The sequence below is a fragment of the Microcebus murinus genome, chromosome 12, assembly GCF_040939455.1.
Source record: "Microcebus murinus isolate Inina chromosome 12, M.murinus_Inina_mat1.0, whole genome shotgun sequence".
NCBI lineage: Eukaryota > Metazoa > Chordata > Mammalia > Primates > Cheirogaleidae > Microcebus > Microcebus murinus.
This window is the reverse complement of record NC_134115.1, coordinates 1,755,404-1,781,457: the sequence shown is the minus strand read 5'-3', so window position 1 is coordinate 1,781,457 and position 26,054 is coordinate 1,755,404. Positions and strand designations below refer to the sequence as shown.

At 62.4% G+C, this 26,054-nt stretch overlaps 7 pseudogenes; all 7 read left to right on the top strand.

Annotated features, from left to right (window-relative positions):
• The first annotated feature begins 1,560 nt into the window (after positions 1–1,560).
• LOC142874454 (uncharacterized) lies at positions 1,561–1,679 on the top strand (annotated as a pseudogene).
• A 3,853-nt stretch (positions 1,680–5,532) lies between these two features.
• LOC142874453 (uncharacterized) lies at positions 5,533–5,651 on the top strand (annotated as a pseudogene).
• Positions 5,652–9,496: 3,845 nt separating this feature from the next.
• LOC142874452 (uncharacterized) lies at positions 9,497–9,615 on the top strand (annotated as a pseudogene).
• Positions 9,616–13,466: 3,851 nt separating this feature from the next.
• Positions 13,467–13,585, top strand: LOC142874451 (uncharacterized; annotated as a pseudogene).
• A 3,835-nt stretch (positions 13,586–17,420) lies between these two features.
• LOC142874449 (uncharacterized) lies at positions 17,421–17,539 on the top strand (annotated as a pseudogene).
• A 3,863-nt stretch (positions 17,540–21,402) lies between these two features.
• LOC142874448 (uncharacterized) lies at positions 21,403–21,521 on the top strand (annotated as a pseudogene).
• A 3,859-nt stretch (positions 21,522–25,380) lies between these two features.
• Positions 25,381–25,499, top strand: LOC142874447 (uncharacterized; annotated as a pseudogene).
• Positions 25,500–26,054: the final 555 nt, after the last annotated feature.

The following is a 26,054-nucleotide window of genomic DNA, read 5'->3' as shown; positions in this document are numbered from 1 at the left end:
GGAGGTTGCATCTCTCAGCCCTGGGTCGGGCAGAGCCCCAGCGGGCCATGCCCACAACCTCTCTCAGCACGGGTCCCCCAGAAGGCTCCTTTGGGACCAGGATTCTCTTGCGGGTGACTCTTTAAGGTCTGGCCCCTGGATGGAGGGGCACCAGGAGTAGAGGAGCAGGAAGGGGAAGGGGGTGGCCATGCGAGGGGACACTTTCAGGCCAAGTCCCAGCTTCAGCCTGATCCTCCTGGGAACCCCTGGGTGGACATCACACCTCCTGGTTGCCCCGCTCTGAGACAAGGAGCCGGGCTTCGCATTCCCACAGCAGCCAGTCGTGGGCTGAGGACACCTGGGGCGTTGGGAACTCCCTGGCTTCTCCTTGGATTAACATCTGGAGCTGCTTGTGAATTGTGCCGCCACACACACCCGAGTGCAGGTGTCTTCTGCACAGACTGCGGGCCTCGCTCTTCTGAATGCCGCTAGCTCGCCACCCACCCACCCGCGGGTGAACCTGGTCAGGGTACTTTCTCTCAGGGGCAGACTCTCATCCGGGCGGGCTACCGGTGTCTCTGTTTGCTCGTTTCTTTCTTCCACTTCGGGAAAGGCTTCCTTACTGGGTGTGGAAATCTCCTATGCCTTTCCTCGCCTATTCTGTCAGCTTTCAAATTCTCTTTCGGTTGCCACCCTCACAGATGGATTAGGAAACTCTTTGCGGTGCACTCATTAGTGAAATGACCTCAATGACGCTGGAATCCAATATCTAATCGCCGATTTTTAGCGAGTCCACACGCCAGGGTGGTTGGGGTCCAATGCAGCCCCGGCCAGGCCCAGGCCCCTTGGACTGGGCCACAGGAGGACACAGAGGAGGGTCCCGGCCCCCACGGTAGCGGTGCGGGCAGTTCTCCAAGGGCTTGGGTGTTTTCCAGAGGGAGGAGATGGAGGGGACTGATTTCTTCAGCGCCCCACAAACCACGCCACCCCACCCCACCCATGGGACACATCCGGGGGGAGAGAGAGAGAGAGAGAGAGAGAGAGAGAGAGAGAGAGAGAGAGAGACGCCCCATACACTGGCTCCCCTCCCCCGTGCGCTGTGCCCCAGCCCTGGCCCGGGGGAATAGGCGGCCGCAGGGCCACAGGGTGGGCGGAGCAGCTGAAAGGGGTTGTGGGGGAGGGCGGCCCCTGGCTGGGGTCAAAGGGCGAGCGCCCCGCCCACCCCGTGCGCAGTCAGCGGCCGCGGCGCGCTGGGGGTGGGGGCGGGGAGGTGAAGGAGGCCAGGCGAGGAGAGGAGGGGGGCTGGAAGGTCTCCACCTTGGTGGGTCCAGCCGTGGAGGCGCATCTTGTGTGAGTGTGAGTGAGTGAGTGAGTGTGAGTGTGTGTGTATAGAGAGACAGCCCCCAACCTCGGCCCGCCGCTCCCTGCCCGCCCCGCCTGTCACCCCCGTCCCTCGGAGCCCGCCGGACCCGGCCGGCGAACTCAACAGGCCCGGCCCGGCGCGGGGCCTGGGGCGGGAGGAGGCGGCGGGGAAGCGCAGAGAGGCTCGGCTTCTTGAGCGGGGCAGGGGCGCCCTCCACCGTCCACGGCCACACCACCCCGAACGCGCCCGATCCCGTCTGGTCTCGGAAGCTAAGCAGGGTCGGGCCTGGTTAGAACTTGGATGGGAGACCGCCCGGGAATACCGGGTGCCGTAGGCTTCTTCTTTTTTTTTTTTTTTTTTTTTGCCTCTGGTTCTGTCGCGTTTCTGGGAGCGCGGGGGCGGCCCGGGGTGGGGGTGACCCCCACCCTCAGCGCCCGCCGCGGTGCCTGGCGCCCCAGCCCGCACCGTGGGGCCTCCTCTTGTCCCGAGCCGTGACACCGCCGCCACGCGGCAGCATGCGTGGCTTCTGGACTGTCAGGTCTCAGACCAAAGGTCTGCTCTGTGGGAACGGACACGCCGGAGGAAACCTTGAGAGTCTGAGAGGGGAGGGAGTTCCAGAAGAAGGCCAGGATGTCATTTTGAGGGAGTATGTGACCAGAACTCGTCCCGTTGCTTTTGGGGTTCTATGGGCTACACGTAGGGATCTTTGGTGGTGGCACCTGATGTTGGGGGATCCGGAGTCACACCCAGACCTGCTCCACAGGCCTCCTTTTACTTTTCTCTTCGGATTCATTTTTTTTTTTTTTTTTTGAGACAGAGTCTGGGTTTGTTGCCCAGGCTAGAGTGAGTGCCGTGGCGTCAGCCTAGCTCACAGCAACTTCAAACTCCTGGGCTCGAGTGATCCTTCTGCCTCAGCCTCCCGGGTAGCTGGGACTGCAGGCATGCGCCACCATGCCCCGCTAATTTTTTATATATATATCAGTTGGCCAATTAATTTCTTTCTATTTATAGTAGAGACGGGGTCTCGCTCTTGCTCAGGCTGGTTTTGAACTCCTGACCTTGAGCAATCCGCCCGCCTCGGCCTCCCAAGAGCTAGGATTACAGGCGTGAGCCACAGCGCCCGGCCGGATTCATTATTTTTAAAAAGTGTCTCTTATCTCTATTATTGCATTTTCTTTTCTCTCTCTTTTCAAGCAGATGATGGGAGTCCAAGTATTAAGGTGACATGTGTTGCCCGTGCCCCCCTCCGCCCCGTGTTCTTATTCATTTACCTCTCATGTTGTTCCAGCATATTGTGGGGGCACCAATGTTAAGGTCGGGTGCGGTGCGTTGCCCTCTCCCAGCCTCCCCCCTCGGGTCAGAGCTTCAAGTGCGCCCATCCCCCAGTCGGTGCGCACCCACCCCATTCCTAATGGATGTGTATGCCCATCCCCTCCCCCCACCCGCCCGACACCCACCCGAAGAAGGTGATTCCTCTGTGTCCACTTAGGTGTCCATCGGTTCGTACCCATTTGCTGGTGAGCGCGAGCACGTGGTGCTCGTGTGTCCATTCTTGGGATACTTGGCTTACTGGAACGGGTTCCAGCTCTGGCCAGGAGAACCAGGAGAGGTGCCCTCTCACCGCTGCTCCTCATAGCCGAATAGCACTCCGTGGTGTCCACGCGCCACATTTTATTTACCCACTCGTGGGTCGATGGGCACTCGGGTGGCTTCCAGGTCTTTGCGATTGTGACTTGTGCCCTGACTCTAACCCTAACCCTTACCCAGCCCGTCTCCTCCACGGCCCCTGCCTGACTGACTCCTTCCCGCCCGGCCTGTCACCTGTCACCGTCCTCTGCCCCTGCCTGACACGCTCCTCCCCGCCCGGGCCGTCACCGTCCTCGGCCCCTGCCTGACGGGGCTCCTCTGTCGCCTGGGCCTTCCAAGGGCTTGGTGTGGACGCTGGTTCCAGGACGCCCTCCCAGGAACCCGGTAGCAGGGCGGCCGCAGCGTCTCGCGCAACCCAACCGTCCGCCGGCTGGCCGCCGTCGCTAAGTGGCCTGCGGGGGACGTGCTCCCGCTGTGCCGTGGGGGCCCAGCCTGGTGTCTTCTCTGAGGCCCCGCGGCTGCCGCTCCCCGCAAGGGGATAGCCGCGGAGGTGGGGACCGCCTCCTCATGGGGACGTACACTCAGCTCTCCACGTCGGATTCCGGGGCTCTCTGTCCTGCCAGAAGGCCCAGCTGGCCTGCGGGTCCTTAGAGTGGCAAAAACATCCGAAAACTGAGATTGAGGGTCCGGTGGGTGTCTGCACTTTTGTGCTGGGCACCCCAGGGAGGCCCGGGGGCTGGCTGGACAACGCGGTCTGCTGGGCGGGGGCTTTGGAGGAGCAACTGATGCCCTTTGCACTTTGGGTAGCAAGTGTCTGAGGTGTCTCTGGGCCCTGTGCCATGTGGGGGCGGGGGCGGGGGCGGGGTGGGAGGAGGAGGAGGAGGAGGAGGAGGAGGTGGGAAGGGCCGTGGCCTGCAGTCGTGTTCCCCGGGGTGGCACAGCATGTGGCTTCTTCCACAGGCTGCTTGGCCTGGGCTCCCTGCACCTGGGCCTTTGGAGGACTGGCCCTGTGCTTGCCAACACTTCCTGCAGGGACCCAGAGCTGGGAGGTTGCATCTCTCAGCCCTGGGTCGGGCAGAGCCCCAGCGGGCCATGCCCACAACCTCTCTCAGCACGGGTCCCCCAGAAGGCTCCTTTGGGACCAGGATTCTCTTGCGGGTGACTCTTTAAGGTCTGGCCCCTGGATGGAGGGGCACCAGGAGTAGAGGAGCAGGAAGGGGAAGGGGGTGGCCATGCGAGGGGACACTTTCAGGCCAAGTCCCAGCTTCAGCCTGATCCTCCTGGGAACCCCTGGGTGGACATCACACCTCCTGGTTGCCCCGCTCTGAGACAAGGAGCCGGGCTTCGCATTCCCACAGCAGCCAGTCGTGGGCTGAGGACACCTGGGGCGTTGGGAACTCCCTGGCTTCTCCTTGGATTAACATCTGGAGCTGCTTGTGAATTGTGCCGCCACACACACCCGAGTGCAGGTGTCTTCTGCACAGACTGCGGGCCTCGCTCTTCTGAATGCCGCTAGCTCGCCACCCACCCACCCGCGGGTGAACCTGGTCAGGGTACTTTCTCTCAGGGGCAGACTCTCATCCGGGCGGGCTACCGGTGTCTCTGTTTGCTCGTTTCTTTCTTCCACTTCGGGAAAGGCTTCCTTACTGGGTGTGGAAATCTCCTATGCCTTTCCTCGCCTATTCTGTCAGCTTTCAAATTCTCTTTCGGTTGCCACCCTCACAGATGGATTAGGAAACTCTTTGCGGTGCACTCATTAGTGAAATGACCTCAATGACGCTGGAATCCAATATCTAATCGCCGATTTTTAGCGAGTCCACACGCCAGGGTGGTTGGGGTCCAATGCAGCCCCGGCCAGGCCCAGGCCCCTTGGACTGGGCCACAGGAGGACACAGAGGAGGGTCCCGGCCCCCACGGTAGCGGTGCGGGCAGTTCTCCAAGGGCTTGGGTGTTTTCCAGAGGGAGGAGATGGAGGGGACTGATTTCTTCAGCGCCCCACAAACCACGCCACCCCACCCCACCCATGGGACACATCCGGGGGGGGAGAGAGAGAGAGAGAGAGAGAGAGAGAGAGAGAGAGAGAGAGACGCCCCATACACTGGCTCCCCTCCCCCGTGCGCTGTGCCCCAGCCCTGGCCCGGGGGAATAGGCGGCCGCAGGGCCACAGGGTGGGCGGAGCAGCTGAAAGGGGTTGTGGGGGAGGGCGGCCCCTGGCTGGGGTCAAAGGGCGAGCGCCCCGCCCACCCCGTGCGCAGTCAGCGGCCGCGGCGCGCTGGGGGTGGGGGCGGGGAGGTGAAGGAGGCCAGGCGAGGAGAGGAGGGGGGCTGGAAGGTCTCCACCTTGGTGGGTCCAGCCGTGGAGGCGCATCTTGTGTGAGTGTGAGTGAGTGAGTGAGTGTGAGTGTGTGTGTATAGAGAGACAGCCCCCAACCTCGGCCCGCCGCTCCCTGCCCGCCCCGCCTGTCACCCCCGTCCCTCGGAGCCCGCCGGACCCGGCCGGCGAACTCAACAGGCCCGGCCCGGCGCGGGGCCTGGGGCGGGAGGAGGCGGCGGGGAAGCGCAGAGAGGCTCGGCTTCTTGAGCGGGGCAGGGGCGCCCTCCACCGTCCACGGCCACACCACCCCGAACGCGCCCGATCCCGTCTGGTCTCGGAAGCTAAGCAGGGTCGGGCCTGGTTAGAACTTGGATGGGAGACCGCCCGGGAATACCGGGTGCCGTAGGCTTCTTCTTTTTTTTTTTTTTTTTTTTTGCCTCTGGTTCTGTCGCGTTTCTGGGAGCGCGGGGGCGGCCCGGGGTGGGGGTGACCCCCACCCTCAGCGCCCGCCGCGGTGCCTGGCGCCCCAGCCCGCACCGTGGGGCCTCCTCTTGTCCCGAGCCGTGACACCGCCGCCACGCGGCAGCATGCGTGGCTTCTGGACTGTCAGGTCTCAGACCAAAGGTCTGCTCTGTGGGAACGGACACGCCGGAGGAAACCTTGAGAGTCTGAGAGGGGAGGGAGTTCCAGAAGAAGGCCAGGATGTCATTTTGAGGGAGTATGTGACCAGAACTCGTCCCGTTGCTTTTGGGGTTCTATGGGCTACACGTAGGGATCTTTGGTGGTGGCACCTGATGTTGGGGGATCCGGAGTCACACCCAGACCTGCTCCACAGGCCTCCTTTTACTTTTCTCTTCGGATTCATTTTTTTTTTTTTTTTTTGAGACAGAGTCTGGGTTTGTTGCCCAGGCTAGAGTGAGTGCCGTGGCGTCAGCCTAGCTCACAGCAACTTCAAACTCCTGGGCTCGAGTGATCCTTCTGCCTCAGCCTCCCGGGTAGCTGGGACTGCAGGCATGCGCCACCATGCCCCGCTAATTTTTTATATATATATCAGTTGGCCAATTAATTTCTTTCTATTTATAGTAGAGACGGGGTCTCGCTCTTGCTCAGGCTGGTTTTGAACTCCTGACCTTGAGCAATCCGCCCGCCTCGGCCTCCCAAGAGCTAGGATTACAGGCGTGAGCCACAGCGCCCGGCCGGATTCATTATTTTTAAAAAGTGTCTCTTATCTCTATTATTGCATTTTCTTTTCTCTCTCTTTTCAAGCAGATGATGGGAGTCCAAGTATTAAGGTGACATGTGTTGCCCGTGCCCCCCTCCGCCCCGTGTTCTTATTCATTTACCTCTCATGTTGTTCCAGCATATTGTGGGGGCACCAATGTTAAGGTCGGGTGCGGTGCGTTGCCCTCTCCCAGCCTCCCCCCTCGGGTCAGAGCTTCAAGTGCGCCCATCCCCCAGTCGGTGCGCACCCACCCCATTCCTAATGGATGTGTATGCCCATCCCCTCCCCCCACCCGCCCGACACCCACCCGAAGAAGGTGATTCCTCTGTGTCCACTTAGGTGTCCATCGGTTCGTACCCATTTGCTGGTGAGCGCGAGCACGTGGTGCTCGTGTGTCCATTCTTGGGATACTTGGCTTACTGGAACGGGTTCCAGCTCTGGCCAGGAGAACCAGGAGAGGTGCCCTCTCACCGCTGCTCCTCATAGCCGAATAGCACTCCGTGGTGTCCACGCGCCACATTTTATTTACCCACTCGTGGGTCGATGGGCACTCGGGTGGCTTCCAGGTCTTTGCGATTGTGACTTGTGCCCTGACTCTAACCCTAACCCTTACCCAGCCCGTCTCCTCCACGGCCCCTGCCTGACTGACTCCTTCCCGCCCGGCCTGTCACCTGTCACCGTCCTCTGCCCCTGCCTGACACGCTCCTCCCCGCCCGGGCCGTCACCGTCCTCGGCCCCTGCCTGACGGGGCTCCTCTGTCGCCTGGGCCTTCCAAGGGCTTGGTGTGGACGCTGGTTCCAGGACGCCCTCCCAGGAACCCGGTAGCAGGGCGGCCGCAGCGTCTCGCGCAACCCAACCGTCCGCCGGCTGGCCGCCGTCGCTAAGTGGCCTGCGGGGGACGTGCTCCCGCTGTGCCGTGGGGGCCCAGCCTGGTGTCTTCTCTGAGGCCCCGCGGCTGCCGCTCCCCGCAAGGGGATAGCCGCGGAGGTGGGGACCGCCTCCTCATGGGGACGTACACTCAGCTCTCCACGTCGGATTCCGGGGCTCTCTGTCCTGCCAGAAGGCCCAGCTGGCCTGCGGGTCCTTAGAGTGGCAAAAACATCCGAAAACTGAGATTGAGGGTCCGGTGGGTGTCTGCACTTTTGTGCTGGGCACCCCAGGGAGGCCCGGGGGCTGGCTGGACAACGCGGTCTGCTGGGCGGGGGCTTTGGAGGAGCAACTGATGCCCTTTGCACTTTGGGTAGCAAGTGTCTGAGGTGTCTCTGGGCCCTGTGCCATGTGGGGGCGGGGGCGGGGGCGGGGTGGGAGGAGGAGGAGGAGGAGGAGGAGGAGGTGGGAAGGGCCGTGGCCTGCAGTCGTGTTCCCCGGGGTGGCACAGCATGTGGCTTCTTCCACAGGCTGCTTGGCCTGGGCTCCCTGCACCTGGGCCTTTGGAGGACTGGCCCTGTGCTTGCCAACACTTCCTGCAGGGACCCAGAGCTGGGAGGTTGCATCTCTCAGCCCTGGGTCGGGCAGAGCCCCAGCGGGCCATGCCCACAACCTCTCTCAGCACGGGTCCCCCAGAAGGCTCCTTTGGGACCAGGATTCTCTTGCGGGTGACTCTTTAAGGTCTGGCCCCTGGATGGAGGGGCACCAGGAGTAGAGGAGCAGGAAGGGGAAGGGGGTGGCCATGCGAGGGGACACTTTCAGGCCAAGTCCCAGCTTCAGCCTGATCCTCCTGGGAACCCCTGGGTGGACATCACACCTCCTGGTTGCCCCGCTCTGAGACAAGGAGCCGGGCTTCGCATTCCCACAGCAGCCAGTCGTGGGCTGAGGACACCTGGGGCGTTGGGAACTCCCTGGCTTCTCCTTGGATTAACATCTGGAGCTGCTTGTGAATTGTGCCGCCACACACACCCGAGTGCAGGTGTCTTCTGCACAGACTGCGGGCCTCGCTCTTCTGAATGCCGCTAGCTCGCCACCCACCCACCCGCGGGTGAACCTGGTCAGGGTACTTTCTCTCAGGGGCAGACTCTCATCCGGGCGGGCTACCGGTGTCTCTGTTTGCTCGTTTCTTTCTTCCACTTCGGGAAAGGCTTCCTTACTGGGTGTGGAAATCTCCTATGCCTTTCCTCGCCTATTCTGTCAGCTTTCAAATTCTCTTTCGGTTGCCACCCTCACAGATGGATTAGGAAACTCTTTGCGGTGCACTCATTAGTGAAATGACCTCAATGACGCTGGAATCCAATATCTAATCGCCGATTTTTAGCGAGTCCACACGCCAGGGTGGTTGGGGTCCAATGCAGCCCCGGCCAGGCCCAGGCCCCTTGGACTGGGCCACAGGAGGACACAGAGGAGGGTCCCGGCCCCCACGGTAGCGGTGCGGGCAGTTCTCCAAGGGCTTGGGTGTTTTCCAGAGGGAGGAGATGGAGGGGACTGATTTCTTCAGCGCCCCACAAACCACGCCACCCCACCCCACCCATGGGACACATCCGGGGGGAGAGAGAGAGAGAGAGAGAGAGAGAGAGAGAGAGAGACGCCCCATACACTGGCTCCCCTCCCCCGTGCGCTGTGCCCCAGCCCTGGCCCGGGGGAATAGGCGGCCGCAGGGCCACAGGGTGGGCGGAGCAGCTGAAAGGGGTTGTGGGGGAGGGCGGCCCCTGGCTGGGGTCAAAGGGCGAGCGCCCCGCCCACCCCGTGCGCAGTCAGCGGCCGCGGCGCGCTGGGGGTGGGGGCGGGGAGGTGAAGGAGGCCAGGCGAGGAGAGGAGGGGGGCTGGAAGGTCTCCACCTTGGTGGGTCCAGCCGTGGAGGCGCATCTTGTGTGAGTGTGAGTGAGTGAGTGAGTGTGAGTGTGTGTGTATAGAGAGACAGCCCCCAACCTCGGCCCGCCGCTCCCTGCCCGCCCCGCCTGTCACCCCCGTCCCTCGGAGCCCGCCGGACCCGGCCGGCGAACTCAACAGGCCCGGCCCGGCGCGGGGCCTGGGGCGGGAGGAGGCGGCGGGGAAGCGCAGAGAGGCTCGGCTTCTTGAGCGGGGCAGGGGCGCCCTCCACCGTCCACGGCCACACCACCCCGAACGCGCCCGATCCCGTCTGGTCTCGGAAGCTAAGCAGGGTCGGGCCTGGTTAGAACTTGGATGGGAGACCGCCCGGGAATACCGGGTGCCGTAGGCTTCTTCTTTTTTTTTTTTTTTTTTTTTGCCTCTGGTTCTGTCGCGTTTCTGGGAGCGCGGGGGCGGCCCGGGGTGGGGGTGACCCCCACCCTCAGCGCCCGCCGCGGTGCCTGGCGCCCCAGCCCGCACCGTGGGGCCTCCTCTTGTCCCGAGCCGTGACACCGCCGCCACGCGGCAGCATGCGTGGCTTCTGGACTGTCAGGTCTCAGACCAAAGGTCTGCTCTGTGGGAACGGACACGCCGGAGGAAACCTTGAGAGTCTGAGAGGGGAGGGAGTTCCAGAAGAAGGCCAGGATGTCATTTTGAGGGAGTATGTGACCAGAACTCGTCCCGTTGCTTTTGGGGTTCTATGGGCTACACGTAGGGATCTTTGGTGGTGGCACCTGATGTTGGGGGATCCGGAGTCACACCCAGACCTGCTCCACAGGCCTCCTTTTACTTTTCTCTTCGGATTCATTTTTTTTTTTTTTTTTTGAGACAGAGTCTGGGTTTGTTGCCCAGGCTAGAGTGAGTGCCGTGGCGTCAGCCTAGCTCACAGCAACTTCAAACTCCTGGGCTCGAGTGATCCTTCTGCCTCAGCCTCCCGGGTAGCTGGGACTGCAGGCATGCGCCACCATGCCCCGCTAATTTTTTATATATATATCAGTTGGCCAATTAATTTCTTTCTATTTATAGTAGAGACGGGGTCTCGCTCTTGCTCAGGCTGGTTTTGAACTCCTGACCTTGAGCAATCCGCCCGCCTCGGCCTCCCAAGAGCTAGGATTACAGGCGTGAGCCACAGCGCCCGGCCGGATTCATTATTTTTAAAAAGTGTCTCTTATCTCTATTATTGCATTTTCTTTTCTCTCTCTTTTCAAGCAGATGATGGGAGTCCAAGTATTAAGGTGACATGTGTTGCCCGTGCCCCCCTCCGCCCCGTGTTCTTATTCATTTACCTCTCATGTTGTTCCAGCATATTGTGGGGGCACCAATGTTAAGGTCGGGTGCGGTGCGTTGCCCTCTCCCAGCCTCCCCCCTCGGGTCAGAGCTTCAAGTGCGCCCATCCCCCAGTCGGTGCGCACCCACCCCATTCCTAATGGATGTGTATGCCCATCCCCTCCCCCCACCCGCCCGACACCCACCCGAAGAAGGTGATTCCTCTGTGTCCACTTAGGTGTCCATCGGTTCGTACCCATTTGCTGGTGAGCGCGAGCACGTGGTGCTCGTGTGTCCATTCTTGGGATACTTGGCTTACTGGAACGGGTTCCAGCTCTGGCCAGGAGAACCAGGAGAGGTGCCCTCTCACCGCTGCTCCTCATAGCCGAATAGCACTCCGTGGTGTCCACGCGCCACATTTTATTTACCCACTCGTGGGTCGATGGGCACTCGGGTGGCTTCCAGGTCTTTGCGATTGTGACTTGTGCCCTGACTCTAACCCTAACCCTTACCCAGCCCGTCTCCTCCACGGCCCCTGCCTGACTGACTCCTTCCCGCCCGGCCTGTCACCTGTCACCGTCCTCTGCCCCTGCCTGACACGCTCCTCCCCGCCCGGGCCGTCACCGTCCTCGGCCCCTGCCTGACGGGGCTCCTCTGTCGCCTGGGCCTTCCAAGGGCTTGGTGTGGACGCTGGTTCCAGGACGCCCTCCCAGGAACCCGGTAGCAGGGCGGCCGCAGCGTCTCGCGCAACCCAACCGTCCGCCGGCTGGCCGCCGTCGCTAAGTGGCCTGCGGGGGACGTGCTCCCGCTGTGCCGTGGGGGCCCAGCCTGGTGTCTTCTCTGAGGCCCCGCGGCTGCCGCTCCCCGCAAGGGGATAGCCGCGGAGGTGGGGACCGCCTCCTCATGGGGACGTACACTCAGCTCTCCACGTCGGATTCCGGGGCTCTCTGTCCTGCCAGAAGGCCCAGCTGGCCTGCGGGTCCTTAGAGTGGCAAAAACATCCGAAAACTGAGATTGAGGGTCCGGTGGGTGTCTGCACTTTTGTGCTGGGCACCCCAGGGAGGCCCGGGGGCTGGCTGGACAACGCGGTCTGCTGGGCGGGGGCTTTGGAGGAGCAACTGATGCCCTTTGCACTTTGGGTAGCAAGTGTCTGAGGTGTCTCTGGGCCCTGTGCCATGTGGGGGCGGGGGCGGGGGCGGGGTGGGAGGAGGAGGAGGAGGAGGAGGAGGAGGTGGGAAGGGCCGTGGCCTGCAGTCGTGTTCCCCGGGGTGGCACAGCATGTGGCTTCTTCCACAGGCTGCTTGGCCTGGGCTCCCTGCACCTGGGCCTTTGGAGGACTGGCCCTGTGCTTGCCAACACTTCCTGCAGGGACCCAGAGCTGGGAGGTTGCATCTCTCAGCCCTGGGTCGGGCAGAGCCCCAGCGGGCCATGCCCACAACCTCTCTCAGCACGGGTCCCCCAGAAGGCTCCTTTGGGACCAGGATTCTCTTGCGGGTGACTCTTTAAGGTCTGGCCCCTGGATGGAGGGGCACCAGGAGTAGAGGAGCAGGAAGGGGAAGGGGGTGGCCATGCGAGGGGACACTTTCAGGCCAAGTCCCAGCTTCAGCCTGATCCTCCTGGGAACCCCTGGGTGGACATCACACCTCCTGGTTGCCCCGCTCTGAGACAAGGAGCCGGGCTTCGCATTCCCACAGCAGCCAGTCGTGGGCTGAGGACACCTGGGGCGTTGGGAACTCCCTGGCTTCTCCTTGGATTAACATCTGGAGCTGCTTGTGAATTGTGCCGCCACACACACCCGAGTGCAGGTGTCTTCTGCACAGACTGCGGGCCTCGCTCTTCTGAATGCCGCTAGCTCGCCACCCACCCACCCGCGGGTGAACCTGGTCAGGGTACTTTCTCTCAGGGGCAGACTCTCATCCGGGCGGGCTACCGGTGTCTCTGTTTGCTCGTTTCTTTCTTCCACTTCGGGAAAGGCTTCCTTACTGGGTGTGGAAATCTCCTATGCCTTTCCTCGCCTATTCTGTCAGCTTTCAAATTCTCTTTCGGTTGCCACCCTCACAGATGGATTAGGAAACTCTTTGCGGTGCACTCATTAGTGAAATGACCTCAATGACGCTGGAATCCAATATCTAATCGCCGATTTTTAGCGAGTCCACACGCCAGGGTGGTTGGGGTCCAATGCAGCCCCGGCCAGGCCCAGGCCCCTTGGACTGGGCCACAGGAGGACACAGAGGAGGGTCCCGGCCCCCACGGTAGCGGTGCGGGCAGTTCTCCAAGGGCTTGGGTGTTTTCCAGAGGGAGGAGATGGAGGGGACTGATTTCTTCAGCGCCCCACAAACCACGCCACCCCACCCCACCCATGGGACACATCCGGGGGGGGAGAGAGAGAGAGAGAGAGAGAGAGAGAGAGAGAGAGAGAGACGCCCCATACACTGGCTCCCCTCCCCCGTGCGCTGTGCCCCAGCCCTGGCCCGGGGGAATAGGCGGCCGCAGGGCCACAGGGTGGGCGGAGCAGCTGAAAGGGGTTGTGGGGGAGGGCGGCCCCTGGCTGGGGTCAAAGGGCGAGCGCCCCGCCCACCCCGTGCGCAGTCAGCGGCCGCGGCGCGCTGGGGGTGGGGGCGGGGAGGTGAAGGAGGCCAGGCGAGGAGAGGAGGGGGGCTGGAAGGTCTCCACCTTGGTGGGTCCAGCCGTGGAGGCGCATCTTGTGTGAGTGTGAGTGAGTGAGTGAGTGTGAGTGTGTGTGTATAGAGAGACAGCCCCCAACCTCGGCCCGCCGCTCCCTGCCCGCCCCGCCTGTCACCCCCGTCCCTCGGAGCCCGCCGGACCCGGCCGGCGAACTCAACAGGCCCGGCCCGGCGCGGGGCCTGGGGCGGGAGGAGGCGGCGGGGAAGCGCAGAGAGGCTCGGCTTCTTGAGCGGGGCAGGGGCGCCCTCCACCGTCCACGGCCACACCACCCCGAACGCGCCCGATCCCGTCTGGTCTCGGAAGCTAAGCAGGGTCGGGCCTGGTTAGAACTTGGATGGGAGACCGCCCGGGAATACCGGGTGCCGTAGGCTTCTTCTTTTTTTTTTTTTTTTTTTTTGCCTCTGGTTCTGTCGCGTTTCTGGGAGCGCGGGGGCGGCCCGGGGTGGGGGTGACCCCCACCCTCAGCGCCCGCCGCGGTGCCTGGCGCCCCAGCCCGCACCGTGGGGCCTCCTCTTGTCCCGAGCCGTGACACCGCCGCCACGCGGCAGCATGCGTGGCTTCTGGACTGTCAGGTCTCAGACCAAAGGTCTGCTCTGTGGGAACGGACACGCCGGAGGAAACCTTGAGAGTCTGAGAGGGGAGGGAGTTCCAGAAGAAGGCCAGGATGTCATTTTGAGGGAGTATGTGACCAGAACTCGTCCCGTTGCTTTTGGGGTTCTATGGGCTACACGTAGGGATCTTTGGTGGTGGCACCTGATGTTGGGGGATCCGGAGTCACACCCAGACCTGCTCCACAGGCCTCCTTTTACTTTTCTCTTCGGATTCATTTTTTTTTTTTTTTTTTGAGACAGAGTCTGGGTTTGTTGCCCAGGCTAGAGTGAGTGCCGTGGCGTCAGCCTAGCTCACAGCAACTTCAAACTCCTGGGCTCGAGTGATCCTTCTGCCTCAGCCTCCCGGGTAGCTGGGACTGCAGGCATGCGCCACCATGCCCCGCTAATTTTTTATATATATATCAGTTGGCCAATTAATTTCTTTCTATTTATAGTAGAGACGGGGTCTCGCTCTTGCTCAGGCTGGTTTTGAACTCCTGACCTTGAGCAATCCGCCCGCCTCGGCCTCCCAAGAGCTAGGATTACAGGCGTGAGCCACAGCGCCCGGCCGGATTCATTATTTTTAAAAAGTGTCTCTTATCTCTATTATTGCATTTTCTTTTCTCTCTCTTTTCAAGCAGATGATGGGAGTCCAAGTATTAAGGTGACATGTGTTGCCCGTGCCCCCCTCCGCCCCGTGTTCTTATTCATTTACCTCTCATGTTGTTCCAGCATATTGTGGGGGCACCAATGTTAAGGTCGGGTGCGGTGCGTTGCCCTCTCCCAGCCTCCCCCCTCGGGTCAGAGCTTCAAGTGCGCCCATCCCCCAGTCGGTGCGCACCCACCCCATTCCTAATGGATGTGTATGCCCATCCCCTCCCCCCACCCGCCCGACACCCACCCGAAGAAGGTGATTCCTCTGTGTCCACTTAGGTGTCCATCGGTTCGTACCCATTTGCTGGTGAGCGCGAGCACGTGGTGCTCGTGTGTCCATTCTTGGGATACTTGGCTTACTGGAACGGGTTCCAGCTCTGGCCAGGAGAACCAGGAGAGGTGCCCTCTCACCGCTGCTCCTCATAGCCGAATAGCACTCCGTGGTGTCCACGCGCCACATTTTATTTACCCACTCGTGGGTCGATGGGCACTCGGGTGGCTTCCAGGTCTTTGCGATTGTGACTTGTGCCCTGACTCTAACCCTAACCCTTACCCAGCCCGTCTCCTCCACGGCCCCTGCCTGACTGACTCCTTCCCGCCCGGCCTGTCACCTGTCACCGTCCTCTGCCCCTGCCTGACACGCTCCTCCCCGCCCGGGCCGTCACCGTCCTCGGCCCCTGCCTGACGGGGCTCCTCTGTCGCCTGGGCCTTCCAAGGGCTTGGTGTGGACGCTGGTTCCAGGACGCCCTCCCAGGAACCCGGTAGCAGGGCGGCCGCAGCGTCTCGCGCAACCCAACCGTCCGCCGGCTGGCCGCCGTCGCTAAGTGGCCTGCGGGGGACGTGCTCCCGCTGTGCCGTGGGGGCCCAGCCTGGTGTCTTCTCTGAGGCCCCGCGGCTGCCGCTCCCCGCAAGGGGATAGCCGCGGAGGTGGGGACCGCCTCCTCATGGGGACGTACACTCAGCTCTCCACGTCGGATTCCGGGGCTCTCTGTCCTGCCAGAAGGCCCAGCTGGCCTGCGGGTCCTTAGAGTGGCAAAAACATCCGAAAACTGAGATTGAGGGTCCGGTGGGTGTCTGCACTTTTGTGCTGGGCACCCCAGGGAGGCCCGGGGGCTGGCTGGACAACGCGGTCTGCTGGGCGGGGGCTTTGGAGGAGCAACTGATGCCCTTTGCACTTTGGGTAGCAAGTGTCTGAGGTGTCTCTGGGCCCTGTGCCATGTGGGGGCGGGGGCGGGGGCGGGGTGGGAGGAGGAGGAGGAGGAGGAGGAGGAGGTGGGAAGGGCCGTGGCCTGCAGTCGTGTTCCCCGGGGTGGCACAGCATGTGGCTTCTTCCACAGGCTGCTTGGCCTGGGCTCCCTGCACCTGGGCCTTTGGAGGACTGGCCCTGTGCTTGCCAACACTTCCTGCAGGGACCCAGAGCTGGGAGGTTGCATCTCTCAGCCCTGGGTCGGGCAGAGCCCCAGCGGGCCATGCCCACAACCTCTCTCAGCACGGGTCCCCCAGAAGGCTCCTTTGGGACCAGGATTCTCTTGCGGGTGACTCTTTAAGGTCTGGCCCCTGGATGGAGGGGCACCAGGAGTAGAGGAGCAGGAAGGGGAAGGGGGTGGCCATGCGAGGGGACACTTTCAGGCCAAGTCCCAGCTTCAGCCTGATCCTCCTGGGAACCCCTGGGTGGACATCACACCTCCTGGTTGCCCCGCTCTGAGACAAGGAGCCGGGCTTCGCATTCCCACAGCAGCCAGTCGTGGGCTGAGGACACCTGGGGCGTTGGGAACTCCCTGGCTTCTCCTTGGATTAACATCTGGAGCTGCTTGTGAATTGTGCCGCCACACACACCCGAGTGCAGGTGTCTTCTGCACAGACTGCGGGCCTCGCTCTTCTGAATGCCGCTAGCTCGCCACCCACCCACCCGCGGGTGAACCTGGTCAGGGTACTTTCTCTCAGGGGCAGACTCTCATCCGGGCGGGCTACCGGTGTCTCTGTTTGCTCGTTTCTTTCTTCCACTTCGGGAAAGGCTTCCTTACTGGGTGTGGAAATCTCCTATGCCTTTCCTCGCCTATTCTGTCAGCTTTCAAATTCTCTTTCGGTTGCCACCCTCACAGATGGATTAGGAAACTCTTTGCGGTGCACTCATTAGTGAAATGACCTCAATGACGCTGGAATCCAATATCTAATCGCCGATTTTTAGCGAGTCCACACGCCAGGGTGGTTGGGGTCCAATGCAGCCCCGGCCAGGCCCAGGCCCCTTGGACTGGGCCACAGGAGGACACAGAGGAGGGTCCCGGCCCCCACGGTAGCGGTGCGGGCAGTTCTCCAAGGGCTTGGGTGTTTTCCAGAGGGAGGAGATGGAGGGGACTGATTTCTTCAGCGCCCCACAAACCACGCCACCCCACCCCACCCATGGGACACATCCGGGGGGAGAGAGAGAGAGAGAGAGAGAGAGAGACGCCCCATACACTGGCTCCCCTCCCCCGTGCGCTGTGCCCCAGCCCTGGCCCGGGGGAATAGGCGGCCGCAGGGCCACAGGGTGGGCGGAGCAGCTGAAAGGGGTTGTGGGGGAGGGCGGCCCCTGGCTGGGGTCAAAGGGCGAGCGCCCCGCCCACCCCGTGCGCAGTCAGCGGCCGCGGCGCGCTGGGGGTGGGGGCGGGGAGGTGAAGGAGGCCAGGCGAGGAGAGGAGGGGGGCTGGAAGGTCTCCACCTTGGTGGGTCCAGCCGTGGAGGCGCATCTTGTGTGAGTGTGAGTGAGTGAGTGAGTGTGAGTGTGTGTGTATAGAGAGACAGCCCCCAACCTCGGCCCGCCGCTCCCTGCCCGCCCCGCCTGTCACCCCCGTCCCTCGGAGCCCGCCGGACCCGGCCGGCGAACTCAACAGGCCCGGCCCGGCGCGGGGCCTGGGGCGGGAGGAGGCGGCGGGGAAGCGCAGAGAGGCTCGGCTTCTTGAGCGGGGCAGGGGCGCCCTCCACCGTCCACGGCCACACCACCCCGAACGCGCCCGATCCCGTCTGGTCTCGGAAGCTAAGCAGGGTCGGGCCTGGTTAGAACTTGGATGGGAGACCGCCCGGGAATACCGGGTGCCGTAGGCTTCTTCTTTTTTTTTTTTTTTTTTTTTGCCTCTGGTTCTGTCGCGTTTCTGGGAGCGCGGGGGCGGCCCGGGGTGGGGGTGACCCCCACCCTCAGCGCCCGCCGCGGTGCCTGGCGCCCCAGCCCGCACCGTGGGGCCTCCTCTTGTCCCGAGCCGTGACACCGCCGCCACGCGGCAGCATGCGTGGCTTCTGGACTGTCAGGTCTCAGACCAAAGGTCTGCTCTGTGGGAACGGACACGCCGGAGGAAACCTTGAGAGTCTGAGAGGGGAGGGAGTTCCAGAAGAAGGCCAGGATGTCATTTTGAGGGAGTATGTGACCAGAACTCGTCCCGTTGCTTTTGGGGTTCTATGGGCTACACGTAGGGATCTTTGGTGGTGGCACCTGATGTTGGGGGATCCGGAGTCACACCCAGACCTGCTCCACAGGCCTCCTTTTACTTTTCTCTTCGGATTCATTTTTTTTTTTTTTTTTTGAGACAGAGTCTGGGTTTGTTGCCCAGGCTAGAGTGAGTGCCGTGGCGTCAGCCTAGCTCACAGCAACTTCAAACTCCTGGGCTCGAGTGATCCTTCTGCCTCAGCCTCCCGGGTAGCTGGGACTGCAGGCATGCGCCACCATGCCCCGCTAATTTTTTATATATATATCAGTTGGCCAATTAATTTCTTTCTATTTATAGTAGAGACGGGGTCTCGCTCTTGCTCAGGCTGGTTTTGAACTCCTGACCTTGAGCAATCCGCCCGCCTCGGCCTCCCAAGAGCTAGGATTACAGGCGTGAGCCACAGCGCCCGGCCGGATTCATTATTTTTAAAAAGTGTCTCTTATCTCTATTATTGCATTTTCTTTTCTCTCTCTTTTCAAGCAGATGATGGGAGTCCAAGTATTAAGGTGACATGTGTTGCCCGTGCCCCCCTCCGCCCCGTGTTCTTATTCATTTACCTCTCATGTTGTTCCAGCATATTGTGGGGGCACCAATGTTAAGGTCGGGTGCGGTGCGTTGCCCTCTCCCAGCCTCCCCCCTCGGGTCAGAGCTTCAAGTGCGCCCATCCCCCAGTTGGTGCGCACCCACCCCATTCCTAATGGATGTGTATGCCCATCCCCTCCCCCCACCCGCCCGACACCCACCCGAAGAAGGTGATTCCTCTGTGTCCACTTAGGTGTCCATCGGTTCGTACCCATTTGCTGGTGAGCGCGAGCACGTGGTGCTCGTGTGTCCATTCTTGGGATACTTGGCTTACTGGAACGGGTTCCAGCTCTGGCCAGGAGAACCAGGAGAGGTGCCCTCTCACCGCTGCTCCTCATAGCCGAATAGCACTCCGTGGTGTCCACGCGCCACATTTTATTTACCCACTCGTGGGTCGATGGGCACTCGGGTGGCTTCCAGGTCTTTGCGATTGTGACTTGTGCCCTGACTCTAACCCTAACCCTTACCCAGCCCGTCTCCTCCACGGCCCCTGCCTGACTGACTCCTTCCCGCCCGGCCTGTCACCTGTCACCGTCCTCTGCCCCTGCCTGACACGCTCCTCCCCGCCCGGGCCGTCACCGTCCTCGGCCCCTGCCTGACGGGGCTCCTCTGTCGCCTGGGCCTTCCAAGGGCTTGGTGTGGACGCTGGTTCCAGGACGCCCTCCCAGGAACCCGGTAGCAGGGCGGCCGCAGCGTCTCGCGCAACCCAACCGTCCGCCGGCTGGCCGCCGTCGCTAAGTGGCCTGCGGGGGACGTGCTCCCGCTGTGCCGTGGGGGCCCAGCCTGGTGTCTTCTCTGAGGCCCCGCGGCTGCCGCTCCCCGCAAGGGGATAGCCGCGGAGGTGGGGACCGCCTCCTCATGGGGACGTACACTCAGCTCTCCACGTCGGATTCCGGGGCTCTCTGTCCTGCCAGAAGGCCCAGCTGGCCTGCGGGTCCTTAGAGTGGCAAAAACATCCGAAAACTGAGATTGAGGGTCCGGTGGGTGTCTGCACTTTTGTGCTGGGCACCCCAGGGAGGCCCGGGGGCTGGCTGGACAACGCGGTCTGCTGGGCGGGGGCTTTGGAGGAGCAACTGATGCCCTTTGCACTTTGGGTAGCAAGTGTCTGAGGTGTCTCTGGGCCCTGTGCCATGTGGGGGCGGGGGCGGGGGCGGGGTGGGAGGAGGAGGAGGAGGAGGAGGAGGAGGTGGGAAGGGCCGTGGCCTGCAGTCGTGTTCCCCGGGGTGGCACAGCATGTGGCTTCTTCCACAGGCTGCTTGGCCTGGGCTCCCTGCACCTGGGCCTTTGGAGGACTGGCCCTGTGCTTGCCAACACTTCCTGCAGGGACCCAGAGCTGGGAGGTTGCATCTCTCAGCCCTGGGTCGGGCAGAGCCCCAGCGGGCCATGCCCACAACCTCTCTCAGCACGGGTCCCCCAGAAGGCTCCTTTGGGACCAGGATTCTCTTGCGGGTGACTCTTTAAGGTCTGGCCCCTGGATGGAGGGGCACCAGGAGTAGAGGAGCAGGAAGGGGAAGGGGGTGGCCATGCGAGGGGACACTTTCAGGCCAAGTCCCAGCTTCAGCCTGATCCTCCTGGGAACCCCTGGGTGGACATCACACCTCCTGGTTGCCCCGCTCTGAGACAAGGAGCCGGGCTTCGCATTCCCACAGCAGCCAGTCGTGGGCTGAGGACACCTGGGGCGTTGGGAACTCCCTGGCTTCTCCTTGGATTAACATCTGGAGCTGCTTGTGAATTGTGCCGCCACACACACCCGAGTGCAGGTGTCTTCTGCACAGACTGCGGGCCTCGCTCTTCTGAATGCCGCTAGCTCGCCACCCACCCACCCGCGGGTGAACCTGGTCAGGGTACTTTCTCTCAGGGGCAGACTCTCATCCGGGCGGGCTACCGGTGTCTCTGTTTGCTCGTTTCTTTCTTCCACTTCGGGAAAGGCTTCCTTACTGGGTGTGGAAATCTCCTATGCCTTTCCTCGCCTATTCTGTCAGCTTTCAAATTCTCTTTCGGTTGCCACCCTCACAGATGGATTAGGAAACTCTTTGCGGTGCACTCATTAGTGAAATGACCTCAATGACGCTGGAATCCAATATCTAATCGCCGATTTTTAGCGAGTCCACACGCCAGGGTGGTTGGGGTCCAATGCAGCCCCGGCCAGGCCCAGGTCCCTTGGACTGGGCCACAGGAGGACACAGAGGAGGGTCCCGGCCCCCACGGTAGCGGTGCGGGCAGTTCTCCAAGGGCTTGGGTGTTTTCCAGAGGGAGGAGATGGAGGGGACTGATTTCTTCAGCGCCCCACAAACCACGCCACCCCACCCCACCCATGGGACACATCCGGGGGGAGAGAGAGAGAGAGAGAGAGAGAGAGAGAGAGAGAGAGAGAGAGAGAGAGAGAGACGCCCCATACACTGGCTCCCCTCCCCCGTGTGCTGTGCCCCAGCCCTGGCCCGGGGGAATAGGCGGCCGCAGGGCCACAGGGTGGGCGGCGCAGCTGAAAGGGGTTGTGGGGGAGGGCGGCCCCTGGCTGGGGTCAAAGGGCGAGCGCCCCGCCCACCCCGTGCGCAGTCAGCGGCCGCGGCGCGCTGGGGGTGGGGGCGGGGAGGTGAAGGAGGCCAGGCGAGGAGAGGAGGGGGGCTGGAAGGTCTCCACCTTGGTGGGTCCAGCCGTGGAGGCGCATCTTGTGTGAGTGTGAGTGAGTGAGTGAGTGTGAGTGTGTGTGTATAGAGAGACAGCCCCCAACCTCGGCCCGCCGCTCCCTGCCCGCCCCGCCTGTCACCCCCGTCCCTCGGAGCCCGCCGGACCCGGCCGGCGAACTCAACAGGCCCGGCCCGGCGCGGGGCCTGGGGCGGGAGGAGGCGGCGGGGAAGCGCAGAGAGGCTCGGCTTCTTGAGCGGGGCAGGGGCGCCCTCCACCGTCCACGGCCACACCACCCCGAACGCGCCCGATCCCGTCTGGTCTCGGAAGCTAAGCAGGGTCGGGCCTGGTTAGAACTTGGATGGGAGACCGCCCGGGAATACCGGGTGCCGTAGGCTTCTTCTTTTTTTTTTTTTTTTTTTTGCCTCTGGTTCTGTCGCGTTTCTGGGAGCGCGGGGGCGGCCCGGGGTGGGGGTGACCCCCACCCTCAGCGCCCGCCGCGGTGCCTGGCGCCCCAGCCCGCACCGTGGGGCCTCCTCTTGTCCCGAGCCGTGACACCGCCGCCACGCGGCAGCATGCGTGGCTTCTGGACTGTCAGGTCTCAGACCAAAGGTCTGCTCTGTGGGAACGGACACGCCGGAGGAAACCTTGAGAGTCTGAGAGGGGAGGGAGTTCCAGAAGAAGGCCAGGATGTCATTTTGAGGGAGTATGTGACCAGAACTCGTCCCGTTGCTTTTGGGGTTCTATGGGCTACACGTAGGGATCTTTGGTGGTGGCACCTGATGTTGGGGGATCCGGAGTCACACCCAGACCTGCTCCACAGGCCTCCTTTTACTTTTCTCTTCGGATTCATTTTTTTTTTTTTTTTTGAGACAGAGTCTGGGTTTGTTGCCCAGGCTAGAGTGAGTGCCGTGGCGTCAGCCTAGCTCACAGCAACTTCAAACTCCTGGGCTCGAGTGATCCTTCTGCCTCAGCCTCCCGGGTAGCTGGGACTGCAGGCATGCGCCACCATGCCCCGCTAATTTTTTATATATATATCAGTTGGCCAATTAATTTCTTTCTATTTATAGTAGAGACGGGGTCTCGCTCTTGCTCAGGCTGGTTTTGAACTCCTGACCTTGAGCAATCCGCCCGCCTCGGCCTCCCAAGAGCTAGGATTACAGGCGTGAGCCACAGCGCCCGGCCGGATTCATTATTTTTAAAAAGTGTCTCTTATCTCTATTATTGCATTTTCTTTTCTCTCTCTTTTCAAGCAGATGATGGGAGTCCAAGTATTAAGGTGACATGTGTTGCCCGTGCCCCCCTCCGCCCCGTGTTCTTATTCATTTACCTCTCATGTTGTTCCAGCATATTGTGGGGGCACCAATGTTAAGGTCGGGTGCGGTGCGTTGCCCTCTCCCAGCCTCCCCCCTCGGGTCAGAGCTTCAAGTGCGCCCATCCCCCAGTCGGTGCGCACCCACCCCATTCCTAATGGATGTGTATGCCCATCCCCTCCCCCCACCCGCCCGACACCCACCCGAAGAAGGTGATTCCTCTGTGTCCACTTAGGTGTCCATCGGTTCGTACCCATTTGCTGGTGAGCGCGAGCACGTGGTGCTCGTGTGTCCATTCTTGGGATACTTGGCTTACTGGAACGGGTTCCAGCTCTGGCCAGGAGAACCAGGAGAGGTGCCCTCTCACCGCTGCTCCTCATAGCCGAATAGCACTCCGTGGTGTCCACGCGCCACATTTTATTTACCCACTCGTGGGTCGATGGGCACTCGGGTGGCTTCCAGGTCTTTGCGATTGTGACTTGTGCCCTGACTCTAACCCTAACCCTTACCCAGCCCGTCTCCTCCACGGCCCCTGCCTGACTGACTCCTTCCCGCCCGGCCTGTCACCTGTCACCGTCCTCTGCCCCTGCCTGACACGCTCCTCCCCGCCCGGGCCGTCACCGTCCTCGGCCCCTGCCTGACGGGGCTCCTCTGTCGCCTGGGCCTTCCAAGGGCTTGGTGTGGACGCTGGTTCCAGGACGCCCTCCCAGGAACCCGGTAGCAGGGCGGCCGCAGCGTCTCGCGCAACCCAACCGTCCGCCGGCTGGCCGCCGTCGCTAAGTGGCCTGCGGGGGACGTGCTCCCGCTGTGCCGTGGGGGCCCAGCCTGGTGTCTTCTCTGAGGCCCCGCGGCTGCCGCTCCCCGCAAGGGGATAGCCGCGGAGGTGGGGACCGCCTCCTCATGGGGACGTACACTCAGCTCTCCACGTCGGATTCCGGGGCTCTCTGTCCTGCCAGAAGGCCCAGCTGGCCTGCGGGTCCTTAGAGTGGCAAAAACATCCGAAAACTGAGATTGAGGGTCCGGTGGGTGTCTGCACTTTTGTGCTGGGCACCCCAGGGAGGCCCGGGGGCTGGCTGGACAACGCGGTCTGCTGGGCGGGGGCTTTGGAGGAGCAACTGATGCCCTTTGCACTTTGGGTAGCAAGTGTCTGAGGTGTCTCTGGGCCCTGTGCCATGTGGGGGCGGGGGCGGGGGCGGGGTGGGAGGAGGAGGAGGAGGAGGAGGAGGAGGTGGGAAGGGCCGTGGCCTGCAGTCGTGTTCCCCGGGGTGGCACAGCATGTGGCTTCTTCCACAGGCTGCTTGGCCTGGGCTCCCTGCACCTGGGCCTTTGGAGGACTGGCCCTGTGCTTGCCAACACTTCCTGCAGGGACCCAGAGCTGGGAGGTTGCATCTCTCAGCCCTGGGTCGGGCAGAGCCCCAGCGGGCCATGCCCACAACCTCTCTCAGCACGGGTCCCCCAGAAGGCTCCTTTGGGACCAGGATTCTCTTGCGGGTGACTCTTTAAGGTCTGGCCCCTGGATGGAGGGGCACCAGGAGTAGAGGAGCAGGAAGGGGAAGGGGGTGGCCATGCGAGGGGACACTTTCAGGCCAAGTCCCAGCTTCAGCCTGATCCTCCTGGGAACCCCTGGGTGGACATCACACCTCCTGGTTGCCCCGCTCTGAGACAAGGAGCCGGGCTTCGCATTCCCACAGCAGCCAGTCGTGGGCTGAGGACACCTGGGGCGTTGGGAACTCCCTGGCTTCTCCTTGGATTAACATCTGGAGCTGCTTGTGAATTGTGCCGCCACACACACCCGAGTGCAGGTGTCTTCTGCACAGACTGCGGGCCTCGCTCTTCTGAATGCCGCTAGCTCGCCACCCACCCACCCGCGGGTGAACCTGGTCAGGGTACTTTCTCTCAGGGGCAGACTCTCATCCGGGCGGGCTACCGGTGTCTCTGTTTGCTCGTTTCTTTCTTCCACTTCGGGAAAGGCTTCCTTACTGGGTGTGGAAATCTCCTATGCCTTTCCTCGCCTATTCTGTCAGCTTTCAAATTCTCTTTCGGTTGCCACCCTCACAGATGGATTAGGAAACTCTTTGCGGTGCACTCATTAGTGAAATGACCTCAATGACGCTGGAATCCAATATCTAATCGCCGATTTTTAGCGAGTCCACACGCCAGGGTGGTTGGGGTCCAATGCAGCCCCGGCCAGGCCCAGGCCCCTTGGACTGGGCCACAGGAGGACACAGAGGAGGGTCCCGGCCCCCACGGTAGCGGTGCGGGCAGTTCTCCAAGGGCTTGGGTGTTTTCCAGAGGGAGGAGATGGAGGGGACTGATTTCTTCAGCGCCCCACAAACCACGCCACCCCACCCCACCCATGGGACACATCCGGGGGGAGAGAGAGAGAGAGAGAGAGAGAGAGAGAGAGAGAGAGAGAGAGAGAGAGAGACGCCCCATACACTGGCTCCCCTCCCCCGTGTGCTGTGCCCCAGCCCTGGCCCGGGGGAATAGGCGGCCGCAGGGCCACAGGGTGGGCGGCGCAGCTGAAAGGGGTTGTGGGGGAGGGCGGCCCCTGGCTGGGGTCAAAGGGCGAGCGCCCCGCCCACCCCGTGCGCAGTCAGCGGCCGCGGCGCGCTGGGGGTGGGGGCGGGGAGGTGAAGGAGGCCAGGCGAGGAGAGGAGGGGGGCTGGAAGGTCTCCACCTTGGTGGGTCCAGCCGTGGAGGCGCATCTTGTGTGAGTGTGAGTGAGTGAGTGAGTGTGAGTGTGTGTGTATAGAGAGACAGCCCCCAACCTCGGCCCGCCGCTCCCTGCCCGCCCCGCCTGTCACCCCCGTCCCTCGGAGCCCGCCGGACCCGGCCGGCGAACTCAACAGGCCCGGCCCGGCGCGGGGCCTGGGGCGGGAGGAGGCGGCGGGGAAGCGCAGAGAGGCTCGGCTTCTTGAGCGGGGCAGGGGCGCCCTCCACCGTCCACGGCCACACCACCCCGAACGCGCCCGATCCCGTCTGGTCTCGGAAGCTAAGCAGGGTCGGGCCTGGTTAGAACTTGGATGGGAGACCGCCCGGGAATACCGGGTGCCGTAGGCTTCTTCTTTTTTTTTTTTTTTTTTTTGCCTCTGGTTCTGTCGCGTTTCTGGGAGCGCGGGGGCGGCCCGGGGTGGGGGTGACCCCCACCCTCAGCGCCCGCCGCGGTGCCTGGCGCCCCAGCCCGCACCGTGGGGCCTCCTCTTGTCCCGAGCCGTGACACCGCCGCCACGCGGCAGCATGCGTGGCTTCTGGACTGTCAGGTCTCAGACCAAAGGTCTGCTCTGTGGGAACGGACACGCCGGAGGAAACCTTGAGAGTCTGAGAGGGGAGGGAGTTCCAGAAGAAGGCCAGGATGTCATTTTGAGGGAGTATGTGACCAGAACTCGTCCCGTTGCTTTTGGGGTTCTATGGGCTACACGTAGGGATCTTTGGTGGTGGCACCTGATGTTGGGGGATCCGGAGTCACACCCAGACCTGCTCCACAGGCCTCCTTTTACTTTTCTCTTCGGATTCATTTTTTTTTTTTTTTTTGAGACAGAGTCTGGGTTTGTTGCCCAGGCTAGAGTGAGTGCCGTGGCGTCAGCCTAGCTCACAGCAACTTCAAACTCCTGGGCT